Source organism: Bos indicus, chromosome 7 (genome assembly GCF_029378745.1).
Source record: "Bos indicus isolate NIAB-ARS_2022 breed Sahiwal x Tharparkar chromosome 7, NIAB-ARS_B.indTharparkar_mat_pri_1.0, whole genome shotgun sequence".
Lineage (NCBI taxonomy): Eukaryota > Metazoa > Chordata > Mammalia > Artiodactyla > Bovidae > Bos > Bos indicus.
Window position 1 is genome coordinate 31,698,047 of NC_091766.1, and position 23,556 is coordinate 31,721,602.

General features: G+C 37.1%; 1 long non-coding RNA gene across 2 annotated transcripts in view; it reads left to right on the plus strand.

The window, feature by feature from the left end:
- The window catches only part of LOC109561865 (uncharacterized), a 103,689-nt gene that overhangs the window by 56,482 nt on the left and 23,651 nt on the right, over window positions 1-23,556 (plus strand). For both annotated transcript variants that reach the window (XR_002181096.2, XR_011567597.1), the window contains exon 4: window positions 275-335. This is a non-coding gene — a long non-coding RNA (uncharacterized lncRNA). The remainder of the gene's footprint in view (window positions 1-274; window positions 336-23,556) is intronic.

The following is a 23,556-nucleotide window of genomic DNA, read 5'->3' on the forward strand; positions in this document are numbered from 1 at the left end:
TAGAAAATCTAGAAATCTCTAGTTTAAAAAGCTGTAAAACAAGATTGTGCTGTCATTGCAAGTTATGTTAAAATCTCTACAGCATTGCTAGGTATGCTACTATATCAGGATAAATGTTGTGATCAATAAATGATATAAATGCCTGGATTTTCAAGTTATTTACAGAATCTTTAGAAAATCTGAAAAAAATTAAATTTCTGAGAGGTGCAAATGAATCTGCTAAGAACTTAATCATTTTTATGATAATTTCTATTTCATTTGTTTTCTCTTCTAGTTTCTCACTTATCAGCGATTCATAGCTGATTATCTCTCACAGACTATAGAAGATTCTTTAGGTAAGATATGATTTCTTTAATCATTACTAATGATTAAAAAAGTATGTTTTAAAACCTAGAAATATTAGCATTTAACAAAATATAGTTGAGACTAAATTTTTGCTGATGAGAAATATTAGAAGGCTAGTGAACTGATGGGCATTTAGGTTGCTTCCATATCTCGGCAACTGTAAATAATGCTGCCATGAACAGGGGTGCGTGCATCTTTTTGAATTCATGTTTTCCATTTTTTCAGATATACACCCAGGAGTGGAACTGCTGGGTCATATGGTAGTGCTACTTTTAGTTTTTTGGGACACCTTGGTACTGTTTCCCACAGTGGTGTACCAATTTATATTCCCACCAACAGTGTATGTGTCCCCTTTCCCTACTCCATGAAATGCCTATTCATATTTTTGCCCACTTTAAAATGAGTTTGCCCCTTAAAAAAGTAATTGTTCTTTTCTTATTGACTTTTATAAATTCCCTGTGTAGTTCGTTCATGAATTCATCACAGTTTGTGTTCTGGGGAAGCAGATACTGAGAGTGAAACATGCGAATTTTATTAAAGAGTAACACCTTGTAAAGTGATTAGATAGGGACCTCACCACTGAATGACTAACACACACAGACACACACACACACATACACACACACACACCAAGAAGAATATGACCTGAGCTACTACATTCTTGGTCAGCATGACCCTGAAAAAAGCATGATCTCAGTTCACAAGCCGAAGGAGACTCTGAAGGTATTAATAGCTGAAAGCTGACAGCTACCCATACTCTTAGTAATGGGTGAGTTCTTTCTTAAAGGGAATACACATCTCTTCATGTGTGACAGACCCTTTTTTAGTTGTATATATTTATTGTAGATATCCTGTCAGTGGCTTGTATTTTCACACTTTTAGTGTTTTTTTTTGATGAATATGACTGTCTAATTTTAATGTAGCTTAATTTATTAAAATTTCCATTCATGTTAATTTTGAGTTCTGTTAAAAACTATCCCAAGTTAATTATGGTATTCTCTTAGTGTTACTTACTACAAGTATTATTGTTTTGACCTTGTACCTTTAGATGTACACACCATGTAGAAATGATTTTGGTCAACAAAGAAAAATAGGGGTAAAATTATCTATGTATCTAGCATCATCATCTGTCTATAACTATCCTTAGACAAGATATATATAGACATCCAATTAACCCAGCAGAATTTATAGATCATTCTTTTCTACTATTCCTCAGCGGCATCTCTGTCATACCTTAATGGTCAATAAATGCACAAGCTTGTTTCAGGGCATTCTGTTTTATTGTATTAGCCTGTTTATCTCTCCCTGCAGTACCCTCCCTGATTTAATTTCTGTGGTTTCAGAACTACTCTTATTATCTGCTGATATCATTCCTTGTTCTGTTTCTTCAAAACTGTCTGCCAGACTTTCTCAATTGATGTCCTCATCTGAATAGAGGGAAAAAAAATAATTTGAGTAAAAATTTTATCACTTCTCTCAGATATGTTACCATTCTAGATGCACAGGAGAGAAGTTATTAATAACTCATGAAATGGAACTTTTAGGGCATTAGACTTTAGTCCTCTCTTGAAACTCTGGTTGAGATATCTGAGAGAGCTGTTCATGGTTCCTTGCTTTATTCCAATACTTTGGCCACTTCATGAGAAGAGCTGACTCACTGGAAAAGACCCTGATGCTGGGAGGGATTGGGGGCAGGAGGAGAAGGGGACCACAGAGGATGAGATGGCTGGATGGTATCACTGACTTGATGCACATGAGTTTGGGTGAACTCCGGGAATTGGTGATGGACAGGGAGGCCTGGCGTGCTGCGATACTTGGGGTCGCAGAGCCAGACACGACTGAGCGAATGAACTGAACTGAACTGTAATATTTCCAGAAAAATTTTATTGGGAGTTTTATGAGTGCAGAATTTAATCTATATTCCCTTTGAAGAAAACCAAAATCTTTACAATATGAAGTCTGAAGTCACTAATATGATATATTGTTCCAATTATTTAGGTCTTCTTTAATCTCTCTCATTAATGTCTTATAATTTTATAAGATCTGATGCATATTTTGTTAGATTTGTTATTAGATATTTGTTATGTTGAATGTATGTAAAATAACACTTAAAATTTTTTAAATTTTCATTGTTGACATTATTCAGAAATAAATTGATTTTTAAAATATTGACCTTCTAATTCTTAGCCACAATAAATTTACATATTACTTCTCATAGTCATTCTGGAAATTCTTTTAAATTTTCTGCGTGTACAATTGTCTATTGGATCTATCTGTGAATAACTACAGATTACTCCTTCTCCAATCATTTATTTTTTTTATTTTATGGCACTGGTTGCAATCTTCATTACAGTCTAGAAAGAGCAATAATCATACTCATTGCCAATTTCTTGGGGGAAAGCTTTCAGTATTTTCCCCTTAAGTACAATGTAGATTTCTTTCTACAAAGGATTCTCCTTATTATATTAGCAATGGTCTTTGTCCTCTTAATTCTACTAATTTTTATTATGAATGGGTAGTTAGGATGATCATGTAATTTTCCCCTTTAGAATATTAATTTATGAAATACCTAAATTCAAATGTTAAAATAATCTTGCATTCCTGAAATAAATGCAGCATTGTCATTTCCCCCACATTTTGTATCTTATCAGTTCACTAATGCACTGTTTAAGATGTTTGTACCTAGGTTATTGGGAGAGATTTGCCCATAAATTTCATTTGTTAATGGGACTTTCAGTGATTGCTATCAAAGTTATGCGGCTGCTGCTGCTAAGTCGCTTCAGTCGCGTCCGACTCTGTGCGACCCCATAGACGGCAGCCCACCAGGCTCCCCCGTCCCTGGGATTCTCCAGGCAAGAACATTGGAGTGGGTTGCCATTTACTTCTCCAGTGCATCAAAGTGAAAAGTGAAAGTGAAGTCGTTCAGTCGTGTCTGACTCTTAGCGACCCCATGGACTGCAGCCTCCCAGGCTCCTCTGTCCATGGGATTTTCCAGACGAGAGTACTCGAATGGGTTGTCATTGCCTTCTCCAAAGTTATGATAGTATTGTGAATTCAAGTGGTCTCATTTTCTGTTCTGAAAATGATTGACTAAAATATATTTGATCTCATCTTAAATTATTTCTTAGTTGATTGGTAATGTCTTTTGTGCCAGAAGCTTTCTTTGTTTAAAAATGTTTCATTATACAATTATTTAATAACATAGGACTATTCAGAATTTCTATTTTTTCTTAAGCCAATCTTTGTAAATTTTGTTTCCATGAGTTTATTCATTTCACTTAAATTGTCATGTTTTGGACATACAATTCTTGGCCTATTTCCATCTTCCCACTATGTAACAGTGGCTTTTTGAAGTTTTCAGATTTAATAAGTGTGCTTTTTCCTACATTCCAATGCATATTTTTACATTTTATAGTGTACTTTCTGGGTCACTTCAATTGGGATTAATAGGAAGTCAGCTATACCCAAATACCTCACAAAACCAGATGTTCCTCTTAAAGCACAAAGCTCCTTATTAATAATTTTGAAAGTTAAAATTAAAGTTAAAAAGTGTTAAATGGAACAATAAATAAAAGAACAATTAGTGTGTGTACACACACACACACACACACACACACACACACAGGATGAGAGATAAACAAGAAAGCTGAAGCCTGAAAACATTGAATAGGTTATCATGCTTTCTATAAAAATTTTCCATAATTTTAATATATATAAACAAGTGTTAACCTATGCAATTATGTGTATAATATAAATAGATAGGTAATGTATGAATTATCCAGGTGTTATCCAGCTTTTAATAAAAATATTTCTCAGAGTGTGCCCCCCAAATAATCAGCAACTTGAAGGACAGATTAAAACCAAATTCCTGAATCCAACCCCACATCTACTGAATTAGAATCTCTCGGGGTAAACTGCAGAAACTGTCCTTGTAACCAGCTCTCTAGGGGAGTTTCAGCCACTGATATTTGAGGTTAATCTCTTTGCGATTAATTTCTTTAGATTAACCCTCTGCGGGTAATATACCAGACTGACTTTACCTTTGTTGTGCTGTGCTGTGCTTAGTCACTCAGTCACATCCGACTCTTTGTGACCCAAGGACTGTAGCCCGCCAGGCTCCTCTGCCCAGGGAATTCTCCAGGCAAGAACATCAGAGTGGGTTGTTATGCCTTCTTCAGGGGTCTTAACAACCCTGGAATCGAACCCATGTCTCCTGCATTGCAGGCAGATCTTTACTATCTGACTTTACGAGTCACCAGGGAAGCCTGAGATGGAGGATAACTGTCTCTAAAGAGAGAAGATACAATATCTGTACAGATATCTGTACAACTGAGGCTGTTATGCCTCCTTCAGGGGTCTTAACAACCCTGGAATCGAACCCATGTCTCCCGCATTGCAGGCAGGTCTTTATTATCTGACTTTACGAGTCACCAGGGAAGCCTGAGACGGAGGATAACTGTCTCTAAAGAGAGAAGATACAATATCTGTACAGATATCTGTACAACTGAGGCTATAAGAGGAAGACCTTTTCAGACATTTCGTTGATCCAATTTAAAGTGGAAATTGTTTACCTAACCCCAAGACAGTTTATTTGTTTGACTAAAGCCTCATTCTATAATTTTTTTTCTGATAAAGAAGAAAATGAGTTATATAATTGTACTAAAACTCAGTCATAATGAATCAAAGCTGGATATGATATGTGTCTAGATGCTCAAAAATAAATAACTACCATTTGTCACTTCTCAATCTCTACTAAAACAATATCAGTTTAGAGTGGGGGAATATGATCACACAAAATGTATCTTTTTCTAATAATAAATTTTCTTTTTACTTATTGGTGCTTAATGAGTTAACTACAACTGTGTCAATATTTTTACATTCAAACAATATACCTGATGGTAGGAAAGCACAACCATTCTTTCTGTTTTACCTTGAAATGAAAAAAGAAAAGTTTTCTAAGTAAATATTAGAATTTCTGATGATAGTTTCTAGTGATGATGAACTAACGGCTATTACCCTGGGTACTAGGTGCTGTGTGATATTAATAAGCTTCTCTGTAGACCTAATGTCTGGGTTTGCTCTACACTGCCTAATGTCATATTCTGCCTTATGTCATGTGTCATACCTTTCTTTAGGACAAAGCAATGTAATAAATTCATCCTATTTATATATACTGTTAACTTGTATATTCCATAACCACCTGGGTTGAACTGGTCTTGAAGCATTGGATGGTATGAAGCTGAGAGAGTGAGTCTTAACATCTGCATTGAGTTTAGCTTATTCATGAGGACAAGGAGATAGCTAGGAGGTATGGTTCAGTTCAGTTCAGTTGCTCAGTCGTGTCTGACTCTTTGTGATCCCATGGACTGCAGCACGCCAGGATTCCCTGTCCATCACTATCTCCCAGAGCTTACTCAAACTCCTGTGCATTGAGTCGGTGATGCCATCCAACCATCTCATCCTCTGTTGTTGCCTTCTCCTCCCACCTTTAATTTTTCCCAGCATCAGGGTCTTTTCAAAAGAGTTAGTTATTCGCATCAGGTGGCCAAAGTATTGGTGTTTCAGCTTCAGCATCAGTCCTTCAAATGAATATTCAGTATTGATTTCTTTAGGGTGGACTGGTTGGGCCTCCTTTCAGTCCAAGGGACTCTCAAGAGTCTTCTGCAACACCACAGTTCAAAAGCATCAATTCTTCAGCACTCAGCTTTCTGTATAGTCCAACTCTCACATCCATACCTGACTACTGGAAAAACCCTAGCATTGACTAGATGGACCTTTGTTGGCAAATTAATGTCTTTGCTTTTTAATATGCTGTCTAGGTTGGTCATAGCTTTTCTTCCAAGGAGCAAGCTTCTTTTAATTTCATGGCTGCAGTCACCATCTGCAGTAATTTTGGAGCCCCCCAAAATAAAAGTCTCTCACTGTTTTCATCGTTTCCCCATCTACTTGCCATGAACTAATGGGACTAGATGCCATGATCTTATTTTTGAATGTTGAGTTTTAAGCCAACTTTTTCACTCTCCTTTTTCACTTTCATCAAGAGGCTCTTTAGTTCGACTTTGCTTTCTGCCATAAGGGTGGTGTCATTTGCGTATCTGAGGTTATTGATATTTCTCCCGGCAATCTTGATTCTAGCTTGTGCTTCATTCAGCCCAGTGTTTCTCATGAAGTATTTTGCATATAAGTTAAATAAGTGAAGTGAAAGTGAAGTTGCTCAGTCGTGTCCGACTCTTTGCGACCCCGTGGACTGTAGCCTAGCAGGCTCCTCCGTCCCTGGGATTCTCCAGGCAAGAATACTGGAGTGGGTTGCTATTTCCTTCTCCAGGGGATCTTCCCGACCCAGGGATCGAACCTGGGTCTCCCACATTGCAGGCAGACGCTTTACCCTCTGAGCCATCAGGGAAGCCTGAAGGAGGGTGACAATATACAGCCTTGACGTACTCCTTTCCCAATTTGTAACCAGTCTGTTGTTCCATGTCCAGTTCTAACTGTTGCTTCCTGACCTGCATAGAAATTTCTCAAGAGGCAGGTCAGGTGGTCTGGCATTCCCATCTCTTGAATTTTCGAGTTTGTTGTGATCCACCCAGTCAAAGGTTGGCCTAGTCAATAAAGCAGAAATAGATGTTTTTCTGGAACTCTCTTGCTTTTTTGATGATCCAGCAGATGTTGACAATTTGATCTCTGGTTTCTCTGCCTTTTCCAAATCTAGCTTGAACATTTGGAAGTTCATGGGTCACGTACTGTTGAAACCTGGCTTGGAGAATTTTGAGCATTACTTTGCTAGCATGTGAGATGAGTACAATTGTGCAGTAGTTTGAGCATTCTTTGGCATTGCCTTTCTTTGGGATTGGAATGAAAACTGACCTTTTCCAGTCCTGTGGCTACTTCTGAGTTTTCTAAATTTGCTGGCATATCATGTAGCACTTTGTAAACTGTTAAGATATATTAGAACAACAAAGTGAGTGTTGTAAAATATTCATTCCAGAAATCTTCAAATTATTGTCTAAGATATGCTTAAACTTGCCAATGCAGGATTCAAAGATAACATGTTACTTTATAACTGAGATTAGTATTCAGTTTGATTTTGCTTAGTAGTTGCCCATTAAAAAATAATCTTGATGATGTTTAAATGAATATACTAGATATTTAATGATGAAGTAATATATTACATACTTAAGAAATTGATGGAATTATTTAATAGAAAGGAATGAAAATGATTCCCTCCTTTATTTTCATCTTCCCATTAGCCCATTATATAGTCAGTATTTTTTTCCAAATACATGAATAAGAAGAAAACTTGCAGAATATCATAAAAATTTAATCAAATCCCTTGCAGGAACATTTAGAGACAATTGCTAAATGCTGTAATCACTTCCTGCACTCTTGATCTTTTATGAGGCAACATAATTAATGTCCTTGATCTTTGGGAGTTATGTGTAATTATTCTGTGCCTCATCTGTCTAGGACTAGGAACTCAACTCTTGAAGGAGAACTGCTCTTACCTTGTCTGCAGTGATAAAGAGTCAAATCCTTTTTCTGAACTTCAGGGATCCATTCCTTGCCATGTATTATTCATTTTAAGTAAGTTAATGTCATTGGGAGTCAGAGTTTCTGCCTTGTATGATAAAATGATTTTAAGTGAGGTATAGTTAATTACTTATCACCCGTGCCCTAGTGTGCTTTTCCATATGGCCTTTTTTTGGCATATGAGTGACAAGAAGTCATCAGGGCAAAATCATAAGCAGAATTTTTATATTAAAACTTTAATGTATCAGTGCCCAGGGCACTAGCTAATTCCAGTTTTCTAGCTACAGAATCTGGGCAAATAATTTACCATCTAGTGCTTCTCAATATGCGTATTTTAGTTCAACTTCTTCTGTCTCTTAAATATAGAATTATCTCCCAAGTGCTTCAGTTGCATGTGTCAGTGACACATGAAGGAAGGTTTTATTAGCAGAACTCCAGTCTCCTCAGGGGTGACATACCAAACCTTTTAAACCACAACTGTCAGTAAAGTTTTGGTGTGAAAAAATCCAAAATGTTCATAGTGGAAAGAAAATTATAACATTTCTTTTAGTTGTCTTGGATTATAGAAAAGAAGGTAAAATGCTCCTTTACCTTTTATAATTAGGAAACTGTGCTTTAAAATATTCCTTGATTGACAAATACTTGTTCTGGTACAAGTCTTGTCAACCAATGCATATAATAATTATTGGAACTGAAGAATTAAGAGTGTGAGTGGTTCAGCTCTTTTCTGCCTACCTCAGGGAAGCTTGGGGACAGCAGTCTTGCTGTGTGGGTGGGTTGTGATTTGGCATCATGTTGCTCTTGTGTGTGTGTGTGTGTGTGTGTGTGTGTGTGTATGTATTTAGTGGCTCAGTCGTATCCATCTCTTTGCAACCTCATGGACTGTAACCCGCCAGTCTCCTCTGTCCATAGAATTCTCATAGTAGGCCACTGTTTTTACTTGGTTGGTTGGTTCATTTGAGAGTAGTCTTGTGTCCTATTCCAAATGTGGTCTAAAACTTCTCCCATAATAGGACATGTTACTACTGTGTCATACTGAAATATTAGATCTAGAAAGGTTTTCAAAATTATGTTAGAGTAAATTATTTTATAGTTGAGAAAACTGAGGGCTAGAAGTTAGAAAGATTCAGTCAAGATTACAGTTTAATTCTTTATTGTTTAATGCCATTAAAAAGCTCTCTTAATTCTAAAATAAATTAATACATGTGTGTGATTCACTACTCCTAAATAGGTATCAGAAAACCACAATCAAACCACAATTTTTCTTTTTTCTTATTCACTTCCCAGGTGGCGCTAGCAGTAAAGAACCCACCTGCCAGTGCAGGAGACATAGGAGATATAGGTTCGATCCCTGGGTTGGGAACCCCCAGAGAAGGGTATGGAAATCCATTCCAGTAGTCTTGCCTGGGGAATCCCATGGACAGAGGAGCCTGGCAGGCTACAGTTCATGGGGTTGCAAAGAGCTGGACACGACTGAAGTGATTTAGTGCAGTACAGCACACTACAATTCTTTCTCTATGCTGGCTGTAAGAAGGTGGGTACCAAGAAAGCTAGTAGCAACATATGTGTTTTTTAAAGCAGAAATTGTATATACTTTAAGCACAAATGTGAGATATATTTCAGTTTCATAATTTACATATTACATGTTAGTGAAGTTGATTTTGCCTTGCAAAAGGGAATTTGTACTTGGGAAAGATTTTCATTACTATTGCACTTGTCTTAGATGCTTATGATGCTGAATGATAACATTCTTTCAGTTAAGTGAAAAAGGGTGCTTAACTATAATGCTACTTTCCTTACACTGTAGTCAAAATTTTATTTTTAAAAATGATACTTTGCGTATTGTCATTTTAGAAAGAAATCTTTGATAGAAAGTAATAAAAAAAGAAAGAAATTTAGTTAACTTCCAATGAAATAAAACTTGCCAAGAAATCAAGGCCAAGTCCAATTTAATAGTGATTAAACAGCAATTATAATTTTAGAGCTATTAAGGCAACAGTGTGAATTGATTTGGGTTCTATTCACTCCGGAGGAGGGACAGACGCACATTGTGTCAACAGATGCAATCACTTCACTACATAATGCTCTGGAGGGAAAATAGGGAGAGCTGAATCTATGATCAGCTTTACCAGTAATTTTGCAGAGCTCCTATTTTGCATCACAGAATTTTAATCTATGGCTATTATTGCCATTCTTGCCTTTTTCTTGTAGAGAGAGTTTGATGGACAAAGAATTCTGAGACAGTGGTAAATTTAAGCAATGTTTTGCATGTTTTCAAAGCATTTCACTACTGAGAATATAGTTGTTGTTATTGTTAGTCTCTAAGTTGTGTCAGACTCTTTGCAACCCCACGGACTTCAGCATGTGATGATTCCCTGTCCTTCACTATCTCCCAGAGTTTGCTCAGATTCATGTCCATTGACTCGGTGACACTATTTAACCATCTTATCCTCTGCCATCCTTTCTGTTACATAAAGTTGTTGTTTGTTCAACGACTAAATACTTAAGTAAAGTAATGCTCAAAATTCTCCAAGCCAGGCTTCAGCAATATGTGAACTGTGAACTTCCAGATGTTCAAGTTGGTTTTAGAAAAGGCAGAGGAACAAGAGATCAAATTGCCAACATCCGCTGGATCATTGAAAAAGCAAGAGAGGTCCAGAAAAACATCTGTTTCTGCTTTATTGACTATGCCAACCTTTGACTGTGTGGATCACAACAAACTGTGGAAAATTCTGAAAAAGATGGGAATACCAGACCACCTGACCTGCCTCTTGAGAAACCTGTATGCATGTCAGGAAGCAACAGTCAGAACTGGACACGGAACAGCAGACTGGTTCCAAAGAGGAAAAGGAGTACATCAAGGCTGTATATTGTCACCCTGCTTATTTAACTTCTATGCAGAGGACATCATGAGAAACGCTGGGCTGGAGGAAGCACAACCTGGAATCAAGATTGCTGGGAGAAATATCAATAACCTCAGATATGCAGATGACACCACCCTTATGGCAGAAAGTGAAGAACTAAAGAGCCTCTTGATGAAAGTGAAAGAGGAGAGTGAAAAAGTTGGCTTAAAGCTCAACATTCAGAAAACAAAGATCATGGCATCCGGTCCCATCACTTCATGGCAAATTGATAGGCAAACAGTGGAAAGAGTGGCTGACTTTATTTTTGGGGGGCTCCAAAATCACTGCAGATGGTGACTGCAGCCATGAAATTAAAAGACGCTTACTCCTTGGAAGGAAACTTATGACCCACCTAGACAACATATTAAAAAGCAGAGACGTTACTTTGTCAACAAAGGTCCATCTAGTCAAGGCTATGGTTTTTCCAGTGGTCATGTATGGATGTGAGAGTTGGACTCTAAAGACAGCTGAGTGCTGAAGAATTGATGCTTTTGAACTATGGTGTTGGAGAAGACTCTTGAGAGTCCCTTGGACCGCAAGGAGATCCAACCAGTCCATCTTAAAGGAGATCAGTCCTGGGTGTTCATTGGAAGGGCTGATGTTGAAGCTGAAACTCCAATACTTTGGCCACCTGATGTGGAGAGCTGACTCATTTGAAAAGACCCTGATGCTGGGAAAGATTGAGGGCAGGAGGAGAAGGGGATGACAGAGGATGAAATGGTTGGATGGCATCACTGATCAATGGACATGGGTTTGGGTGGACTCCGGGAGTTGATGATGGACAGGGAGGCCTGGCGTGCTGCAGTTCACGGGGTTGTAAAGAGTCAGACATGACTGAGCTACTGAACTGAACTGAACTGAACTGAAAGACTTAATCCAATATCTTTAACAGAAGATTTTCCTTCTCTTTCTGTTAATCCTTTATATATTTTCCCTGTGTGTAACTTTCTTTCCTTATTCTCAGCTATCACACAAAGCTTGATATCTTGAAAATCTCACTTCAGGTTAGTCACTCTGCTAAGATTCAAGCTCTATTTCTACATGCCAGTTTGATCTTTCCAAATGGATGTCTCATATGCACTTCAAACCTACTAAAGCTCTGAATTTAACTTTCCTGTTATCTTTCTTATTAAACACCTTTCTTTCTTCCAGAAGCTTATTACTTGTGCTAGGAAATTTAGAACTGCTTTGTATAAAGTTCCTAGCTTGGTGTCTAATATGTTAAATTACTAGCAATGATAGCCTCATAAGTACACTATCTTTTCATGAATTTGGCTGCTACAATTATCTCACGTTCACCTTGAGTAGCCTTTATAATGCTGCCCAAAGTGAATACTGGAGTGGGTTGCCATGCCCTCCTCCTGGGTGTGTGTGTGTATATATATATATATATATATATATATATATAGTGGTTTAGTCTCTAAGTCATGTCCCACTCTTCCGACCCCATGGACTATAGCCTGCCAGGCTCCTATGTCCGTGGGTTTTTCCAGGCAAGAATACTGCAGTGGGTTGCCATTTCCTTCTCCAGGGGATCTTTCAGACCCAGGAATTGAACCCAGGTCTTCTGCATTGCAGGCGGACTCCTGCATTGTAGGCAGATTCCTGCATTATAGGTAGATTCTTTACCAATTGAGTTATGACAGAAACCCAAAGGGACAGGAAGGTACTTGTATTCCAAGAGTGGGGAGAAGACTTGTTATGGTGCAGAATGAACCTAGATACTTGGAGGTTGGGATGGAGATAAGAAAGGATCTCAAATGCCACCAAACTTCAGACAGTTTGAGCTCTTGAAGGTTTTTAAAGTTTGAGAGAGACTCAAACTTGTTTATTCTGCTTTTCCCATCCTGAATTGCTTTTCTCCATTTTACTTCATAGCAAAACTTCAGATATAATCATTATATCTGCTTTGAAGTTTTTCCTGACTCCCACCCCTTGTTACATAGAAAGGTGATTAATTCCTGCTCTGGAAATTCTTTATCATTTGTTAACATAGCTAATTCTAATTGTTAACCTTTGTTGACTTTTATCATGTTTTTAATACCTCTGTAAGTGTTTAACATATATAAATTTATGCATACTTTATGGGAAGACACTATTTTTAATCCACATTTTTTAGATGAGAACCTCAGGCAAGAGTGATTAAGAAACTTTGCCTAAGTTCAGACAGCCTGCTAGTGGTGGAGTCAGGCTTTGACCCAGGATGTCTGGCTTCTGTGTCTATGCATATATCCACTTTTTGTTGCCTTCCAATAGTGTTTAACACTGGATGCACTGTCATGTACCCCTGTCTTATCCTTGACATTGAGGGAAGACTCCAGTCCTGTGCAATACATGCATCAGTTTGGCTGTAATAAGTACAATTAGAGGCAATTGAGATGTGAGCCCTTTAGGATTATTCAAATGATAGCTGATTGCAAATGGTTTTCACTGCTAACTGGTTTTGAAAGTGTGATTATCCATAATACTGAATAATCAACTTATTAAAGGAGTGATTATTCATTTTTGTGACTTGCTTCTTTGTTATTTACTGACTTTTCCTTTGGCCCGTCATCCCACCCACTATTTGTTTTGTTTTGCTATTTCTCTGCTTATTAGTGTACCTAATAGAAGAAAAGAAAGGAGATAAATTCTAATCATACATCCTTGTAAGCTACTAGAGTAGGGAAAGGTTAAACTATTGGACAACATAGTGCTTAGGGTTATAAGGTAAATTTTTATGCGTACATACTTATTTTACATTATTTTACATTACATTACTAAAACTCATTTAAAATTTAAGAACCATGTGTTGAGTATTTACTGTGTGCTCAGCTTTGTGGATTACATTAACTGTTATTTTAGGAGCCAGGAAGGGTAAACTTCATCTTATATTTTCACCTTTTATTAACATAGAACCAGTCTGAGAAGTCTCATGTAATAACTTTTGACAGTATGTATTAATTAACTTGACAGTGTTCATAAATACATCTGTACAAAAGCTCTGACTTTAGGAAATTTGGTTCATTTTTCATTGGCTGAATATGTATGAATCCCTTGCTTTGACATTTACAGCCTCCTGTTATCTTGTATATACATTGTGCTTCAATTGCAGGTCTCGAAATCTTCCCCAAGAGCATTCTACTGGCCACAGTGAGGAAGTTCCCAAACACACCCCATTCATGTGTTCCAGGAAACTTCATTGTGTTACATTTTTCTTTCTTGTAACAATGATTTATGACACCTTTCTTTTCTTTGACATACAATCTAGAATATTTTCAGTTTATTTAATATATGCCTAATAAAAATCTATTCCTGTCTCTTTGGGTGGGCACACTCAAAGCCTGGAGTAAGGCTGAGTGTCATCAGTGACCCTCTTGTTAAAAAAGACCCTTGAGAAAAAATTTGACTTAGACAGCAGGGGTTGGCATTCTCTTTCTTATCTCTTTTGAAATCTACCAATCACTTTTATTGATACCTTTTATATCTTGTCAAGAAGCTAAATGCTTAGTTATCTTAACATTACAAGCAATCGTTTTTTACTGTGGGGAGTTGTATATAGTTATTAATAAATTTAAAGCCTCACACTTTGCATATTTTGTCCAGAAGATGCCTTTTTCCAGACATTGTTTGCTTAAAAATGTATCTTTCATTTTTAATCCACTATAAAAATACAAATAAACTCTGTGGGTACATTTTTGAGGAATCATTTCTAAATAGTAAACCTCTTAAGATGTATTTTAGCTACAGAAATTAAATTAATTTCTGCTTGGTTTCAGGTTGTTCTGTGAGCTGAGGTCCATGTCGTCTAATCATATAATTTATACTTTTTCAAAATGAACTTTCTCACCCTCTTCAAGAGACACCTCTATATTCAGGAAGGACTTAAGCAGTTAAGATTGAGGGCAGGAGGAGAAGGGGACGACAGAGGATGAGATGGCTGGATGGCATCACTGACTCGATGGACGTGAGTCTGAGTGAACTCCGGGAGTTGGTGATGGACAGAGAGGCCTGGTGTGCTGGGATTCATGGGGTCGCAAAGAGTTGGACACGACTGAACTGAACTGAACTTAGCAGTTAAGACAAAATTTTCCTTTTCATTCCATCCTCTGCCTTTGCTTGGGTCATTTGATCTGTTTGACCTTCTCAAAACTCTAGCCTTATGATCCTTTGACTTTCTCTAGTTTAAAAATCTTAGAAATCTGTTCCAGTTCATCAATTTCTACTTAGCATTTGGAACGTGTCATCACCTACAACTGCTCAAGTTGAAAGATCTCATGTCTTTAATCTCAAAGCTTTATTCTTTTATTTCTGCCACAGAACTTGTTCTTTTCCTTCCCTTGACCATTAGTTGCTTCATGCATGCATGCATGCTAAGTTTCTTCAGTCGTATTCAACTCTTTGAGATCCTGTGGACTATAGCCTCCCAGGCTCCTCTGTCCATGGAAATCTCCAGGCAAGAATACTGGAGTGGGTTGCCATGCCCTTCTCCATGGGATCTTCCTGACCCAGATTAGTTGCTTCACTGTATCACTAATCTCCCATCTGCCAAGCATTTCTAGACTTCACCCGTGTCTCTATTCATCCTAAACTCTTCTAGCAATTGGATCATGTTCTCTCACTCTTATAAAATTTTGGGGTTCCTGCCTTATCAATATTCAAATATATGATTTATTTATACTTGCCTTCTAGACTTATTTTGTGACCCAAAGTCACATGACTTGAAAAGTTATCTCCAGCACAAATCCCATAATTTCCAAATAAGCATGTTATAAAAAAGAATAAACTTGAAATTAGATTTTTTTTTCCTGGAGAAGTGTGAGTTGTTCAGCTTGATACCTTTAGTGGAAAATGAAAGAGAATGTAACTGAAAAGATGAATTAGACCTAGGTCAAACAGTAGTCTAAAATACTCCACTAAGAAGTTGAAATTCATCCCATAGATAAGAGGGAGTAGTTGAGAAAAATCTAAGTGGGTGAATAATATTCTTAAAGCTGCATTTTTAGCAATAAAAATGGTGATGTGGGAGATTATTAGCATGTGAAGAATAATTGAAAACCATCAGACTTGTTTGGAAGCTGTTGAGATTGTACAATCATGAACCTTTATGGCCTGAATTGGGCAGCTGGGGTAAAAATGAAGAACTGTTTCTCCTTCAGTGTGTTCTTCAGTGAACTAGTATTTTGCATTTTATTTGTAATGATCTATAGCTCTATAGGAGAACTTCAGAAAAATCTCTGGTCTCTTTAATAAGATGACATATTAGTTTATTTTTCTCATGGGAAACAAAGGAGTTTACCATACTATTTTTCCTTTGTAAAATCTGCTATGTATATTTCCAGAAATGGAAATATTATACATACTAGAACAAAGGAATTTAACATGTGATGTTTGTAAAAACTTTTGAAAAGTATTTTACTGTGTAGAAGTTATGCCAGCTTGCTATTTAATTTCTATTAGAGAGGAGAAATGGTGTTTCCCCTCAGTGTTTCACATGGGATAAGACCACTGAACCTACCTGAAATGATTTAAGAGAGTTATAATTAAATTGTCACCAAGATCATGCAATCTCTGCCAGGGACTTAATAAAAATGTTTGGAAGTACTTTCTACTTTTAAAGCGGCCACTGAACTTGATGATATAGCCTGGCTAGGGGTTGTTGGCAGACCCAGTCTGTATTGTCCCAGTGACTCCAGTGAGCTAGGCAAGTTAAGAGTCCTGGATAACACTGCTTGAGAACACAAAACTTTAGACAAAAGATGACAGCCACAAGAATAGCCTGAATGTTCCTTGGCATTGCCTTGGATAGGAAATAAATGTATAGTATAAATTCTTATGAAGTATTTTCTCTCTTTTGTTACTGTGAACTTTCCAACTTACTTTAAAAGAAAAAAAATATTCTCAGGCCTGGGCTGAAGAGGAGAGAAATATCGAATTTTGTCAGTACTGTCAGATACCATTATAATTTTATCATTTCATATAGTCAAATATTTTTCTCTAATTTAAGTTGATGTATTGTCTGCACTGGTAAAATAGAAGTGGCCAGAACCTGTCAGATGGCAACCTATCTTGAAAAAGAATAACAATAAATCAAAATTATATTCTGATGACTCTGATTCAAGTTGCTTGCTATATGACCTTAGTTTTGTATTTTTCCATCTTTTTGAAGATTTTAGGTGGGTGCGTAAGTTTTTATGTTTAGTTAGCTGTCATGGAACAGAAATTCAATCATTAACACTTAATAAAGCCTGTGGTATACATTTATTAATTCAGCTTACTCTAATTTGAATGAAACTGATGCTTTATATAAAACTATATCTCTTACTGTAGTTCTCTTTTCCTTCCTCTGTTAAGGTTTGTGTATATTTGCTATCTTCTTTCCAACCTTCTGCCGTGTTAGGCATTGGAAAGCAGGGATTGAATCTCTCATTTTTGAATTAGTGCAGCGTCAACACAGTATTACCACCTTTTTTTCACTTAATAGGATAAAAATACCATGAAATCTATCTTAATAGTGCAACTGTTACCCCACATGAAAAAGCATTTTTATTAAATGTTAAGTCTTGAACTTATGTCAATATGGTCATGTAAATATAGGGCATCTTTTACATTTCATTTTATTCAGCAACACTACTTTGAGCACTTAGATTTCAAATTTTTTGTTAGGAACTTGAAATACAAAGAGAAAATGGAGTCCTAGTTGTCTAATAAGGATAATACTTAGGAATTAGAAATCCATTTAGTTTTTCTCAAAAAGAATCTGAATTATTCTCTCAACTAGTTTCCCATTTCACAACATTAGGCAATTATTATGTAGTAGACTTTAGCATGTTAGAAATATGATAATTAATTATTGCCTAGTAGACTATGTGGAAAATGAAGTAGTTTATTTGAGTAGAGAAGAGTTATGAGTTCTGATAGTTTTCAGTGTTCCAGAGCTTTTATTCCTCATTTCACACACACATACACACATAAACCTATACCAAAATGGCTTTATATATGTGTGTGTATATATGTGTATTTACACACACATATATAATTATATGTATATATATACTATATTGTATATATATACTATATGTATGCTTTTGAACAAAGTTATTTTCATTCTAGCATTATCACTGGAGTAGGAGACAATATAAAAAGAGAAGTGTTCTTACTCCCAACAACAAACCCAACTATAGGATGTATGAAATCCTAGGTCAAATAAATCAAAATGAGACCTAATGGAAAAAAAGGAAATATCTATTGAAATTTTTCATGATTTCAATAAATGAGAGAGTGGAAATGAATATTTATGGTTGAATTGATCTCAAAGAACATGAACTATAGTCATAGCTTAGATCTTCTTGGGTTTGGATGCTTCACATTTTTTATTTCAACAATTTTCCATGGATTTCATACATTTCTACATGTCTTATGAACCAAAGCACTGTCTATTTTATCTTAGACTATCTGCTTAAGGATGTTTGTAAAGCAAATACTCTTAGAAGAAGTGGGCAATGTCTTGCTCCAGAGCAAAGCTGATTTACTGTTCACTATAATAAAGATTGGAGAAGGCAATGGCAACCCACTCCAGTACTCTTGCCTGGAAAATCCCATGGACAGAGGAGCCTGGTAGGCTGCAGTCCATGGGGTCGCTAAGAGTTGGACACGACTGAACGACTTCACTTTCACGTTTCACTTTCATGCACTGGAGAAGGAAATGGTAACCCACTCCAGTATTCTTTCCTGGAGAATCCCAGGGACAGAGTAGCCTGGTGGGCTGCCGTCTATGGGGTCACACAGAGTCGGACACGACTGAAGCGACTTAGCAGCAGCAGCAGCATAATAAAGATAACATCTACTTTTGGGGCAAAGTTCAAGCAGGTTTACTGCCCATTCCAAGATATTTGGGTTTCCTAACTGCAGGGTTCCGTTCCTGTAATGTGTCCTCCTCTATGTATGGGTATACCCAGCCCTCTTTGCAGTGACTCATGGGAATTTGGGCTCAGAGAACCGAGCAAAAGCAGCATCTTCTGGCTACTGCACTGCTAGTGCTTTAAGTAACAAATCATGCATTGTTTCTGACTCAGGAGCATAGTGTCGCCCATCAAACTATGGCAGGCTAACTTGTAAGCTCGCAAGTAGGGTAAAAATCTCAAACCCTTCATAGTTCTTAACAGATACAAGAGGTTGATTTCCTATTATATAATATATATATATATTATATATATATATAATATATAATATAATATATTATATTCTTTAACTATTTATCAGTAACTTGATATGGAATTGTTTTTATTTTTTTTCCCCAAAGTCATACAGCTTTATTACTATAATTATTATAAATATGACCAAAGCAAGGACAATGGAAGCTTCAGGTAGAAATATTCTCCTAAGAAATACTAAATAGAGTAATTGCATGGGTTTTTTTTTTTTGTTGTTGTTGTTCTTTTAGTTAAACTTTTAGGGTACTACCCTTCTACACAGAGATCTACTTTATCATTTTCACCTCTTCACAATGCTATGCCTTTTGAGATTCTTAGCAGACAAAGTCTAGGTGTATTATAGGAGCTAAATAGAACTACACATACAGAGCATTTGCAGACCAACCCTCACCCACAACTCTGTGGGGAATCAAGCAAATGGCAAGAGTGTTCTAAATGCAAAGCTTCTAATTTCAGTCCTCTGTTTTGTCTTTTCTGTACTAATGTGAATTTCCATCACGTAGTTATTGGAATCCTTTTTGAAGTGAAGCTTGGACAAGTATTTAATTGAACATTATGTAAGGACTAAAAGGAAAACACTGTATGTTTTAAGTGTACTGTGTGTGTGTGTGTGTGTGTGTGTGTGTGTGTGTGTGTGTGTGTATGCATGTGATGAACCCATTTAGGAAGCCTGAGATGATTTCCCCAAGTCTATTATCAACATCTCTCTTCATAAAGAGAGTTTAGAGAGACAAATACATAAAAAAGACAATTATTTTGCTCTTTGTCTTCTCTCCATTGTCATTAACTATGGGCTGCTCACTAAGACATTTTAAAAATAAGCCTGTGAATCAGGTAGTGGGGTAAAGCAAATTTTTGGTGTGTAATTTGTTTCTGTGCCAATATAAATTTTTCTTTAGACCATTAACTTTTAGAAGGCAAAACCTCTGCCTTATTTATCTTTGAATTTTCACTCGACTCCATTGGGTCTGGCTAATAGGAGGTGTTCAATGAGTGTTTATTTGTTTGAATTAATGAAAAAAATAACAGAACTAAAAAATAGTAGATGGGCATTCAGTTCAGTTCAGTCATTCAGTCGTGTCCGACTCTTTGTGATCCCAAGAACCACAGCGCACCAGGCCTCCCTGTCCATCACCAACTCCCAGAGTCCACCCAAACCCATGTCCATTGAGTTGGTGATGTGATCCAACCATCTCATCCTCTGTCATCCCCTTCTCCAGCCCTCAATCTTTCCCAGCATCAGGGTCTTTTCAAATGAGTCAGCTCTCCACATCAGGTAGCCAAAGTATTGGAGTTTCAGCTTCAACATCAGCCCTTCCAATGAACACCCAGGACTGATCTCCTTTAAGATGGACTGGTTGGATCTCCTTGCAGTCCAAGGGACTCTCAAGAGTCTTCTCCAACACCACAGTTCAAAAGCATCAATTCTTCGGCGCTCAGCCTTCTTCACAGTCCAACTCTCACATCCATACATGACCACTGGAAAGACCATAGCTTTGACTAGATGGACCTTTGTTGATAAAGTAATGTCTCTGCTTTTTAATATGTTGTCTAGTTGGGTCATAACTTTCCTTCCAAGGAGCAAGCATCTTTTAATTTCATGATTGCAGTCACCATCTGAGTGATTTTTGGGCCCCCAAAAATAAAGTCAGCCACTGTTCCCACTGTTTTCCCATCTATTTGCCATGAAATGATGGAACTGGATTCCATGATCTTTGTTTTCTGAATGTTGAGCTTTAAGCCAACTTTTTCCTCTCCTCTTTCACCTTCATCAAGAAACTCTTTAATTCTTCTTCACTTTGTGCCATAAGAGTGGTGTTATCTGCATATCTGAGATTATTGATATTTCTCCCGGCAAGTTTGATTCTAGCTTGTGCTTCCTCCAGCCCAGCATTTCTCATAATGTATTCTGCATATAAGTTAAATAAGCAGGGTGACAATATACAGCCTTGACGTACTCCTTTTCCTATTTGGAACCACTCTGTTGTTCCATGTCCAGTTCTAACTGTTGCTTCCTGGACTGCATACAGGTTTCTCAAGAGGCAGGTCAGGTGGTCTGGTATTCCCATCTCTTGAAGAATTTTCCACAGTTTGTTGTGATCCACACAGTCAAAGTTTGGCGTAGTCAATAAAGCAGAAATAGATGTTTTCTGGAACTCTCTTGCTTGTTCGATTATCCAGCGGATGTTGGCAATTTGATCTGTGGTTCCTTTGCCTTTTCTAAAACAAGCTTGAACAGCTGGAAGTTCACGGTTGATGTATTGCTGAAGCCTGGCTTGGAGAATTTTGAGCATTACTTTACTAGCGTGTGAGATGAGTGCAATTGTGTGGTAGTTTGAGCATTTTTTGGCATTGCCTTTCTTTGGGATTGGAATGAAAACTGACCTTTTCCAGTCCTGTGGCTACTGCTCAGTTTTCCAAATTTTCTGTCATATTGAGTGCAGCCCTTTCACAGAGTCATCTTTTAGGATTTGAAATGGTTCAACTGGAATTCCATCACCTCCACTAGCTTTGTTCATAGTATATGGACATATTTTCAGCCAAATTATTGTCAAAAGAGAATTAAGAAAATGGTTTACTTCTGACAGAATAATACGTCTCATTTCAAATATCCAGGTATGTTTTAAAAATGGGTCTTCAATAATCTTCATCTACTCTTTTTATAATTTATAATTTTCCTCATTATAATGGGTCAAATAAACAAATAATTATAGCAAAAACTAACTGAAAGCTTACCAAGTGCCAGCTACTGTTTTAAGCTTTCTCCATTTTTACCTCATTTACCCATCAAAAAGCTAAAAAAAACTATTATCTTTATTTCTATTGTGCAAGTGAGGAAATGGGTTAAAGGGAGGATAGATAATTTGCCCAAGGGCGCACAACTGGTTTTCAAGACAATATAGAGTCAAAGAAAGACTGCTTGATTCTAGATTTGTGTCTTAATCAATACTGCCTCTTAGAGAAAGGTTAAAGTACAAGTGCATCCGTTAAAGATAATCCGCATCTGCAGTAACTAGCTGTGTGTCCTGTGTGCTCAATCGTGTCTGACTCTGTGTGACCCCATGGACTGTAGCTCACCAGGCTCCTCTGTCCATGGGATTATCCAGGTATTAATACTGGAGTGGGTTGCCATGCCCTCCTACAGAGGATCTTCCTGATGCAGGGATCTAACCTGTCTCTTGAGTCTCCTGCACTGGCAGACAAATTATTTACCACTGTGTACCTGGGAAGCCCTGACACAACTATTAATAGGTATTAATTGGAGAGGTTAAAAGGAAATTGAAATGTGAACTATTTTGAAACAACTTTCTGTTGTAGCAAACTAGCAGCTGGCTTTAAAATCATTTTTGTTTCTTCATCCTTGGCAAAACTTTACTTTCCAGAGATTCTGGCTGGAGTCCGTTAAACCTGGATACTGGAAGGGAGAAAAAAATACATTTTGTACTTGACCCGAGGCTGAACTTTATATAAAGATCATGCCACATAACAGGTGTTAAACAAATTATTTTATGGTAGACTGAGGATGGCATTAGATTCTAAATTGCTATCTCATTTTAAACTGATTTGTTTAAACTGATTCCAGTTTACAGACTATCTCATTCCCATTACTCCTTTGATGGAATTTATATCTAAATCTTAAATGAGAATATGACATTGATTCTGCAGTAAATTTTATATGTGTTTTGTATGGTATCATAGTTAGGAAGTGAAAGTGAAAATCACTCAGTCATGTCCGACTCTTTGCAACCCCATGGACTATATGGTCCATGGAATTCTCCAGGCCAGAATACTGGAGTCGGTAGCCTTTCCCTTCTCAAAGGGATCTTCTCAACCCAAGGATGGAGCCCAGGTTTCCCACAATGCAGGTGGATTCTTTACCAGCTGAGTATAAGGGAAGCCCAAGAGCACTGGAATGGATGGCCTATCCCTTCTCCAGTGGATCTTCCCTACCCAGGAATTGAACTGGGGTCTCCTGCACTACAGGTGGATTCTTTACCAACATAGCTATCAGGGAACCCCATAAAGTAACTGGCAAACATTTTCTGGTGGTGATTCAATTTTCTGACATTTTAGAGTAATTCTGTATGTGTATAAATATTAGGCTAAAAAAAATTAATAGATCAAGAATCAGAAGTCCTAAAGCTTAGTGGGGATTTCATAATATTATGTGAGGAAATTAACTTCCTCGAAATGGTGTTAATAACTCTGAGTTCTTGGACTTTTAATATTCATATCTAGTGGAGTTCAGGGACTTTTCAAAAGAATGGCCTCTAAAATTTTAAAAATCACAAATATAATCTAAAATTAATTGATATAAAAACATCTGGGGATATTTAAGGACCACGTAATCTAGTACTGAAACAAGATGTGATGGTTGGTGGTTGGCTTTTACCTTGGGAGTGTTTTTCGACCTTCACACTAGCAACACTTTGGACTAGATGTCTCTTTGTTGTGGATCTGTCCTGTGTGTTATACCACATTTAGCAGAATTCCCGGTGTCTAGATGATAGTACCCCCCCTTCCAGTTGTGACAATCAAAAATGTCTCCATATGTTGTCAAATATGCCATGGAGGCAAAATTGCCCCCA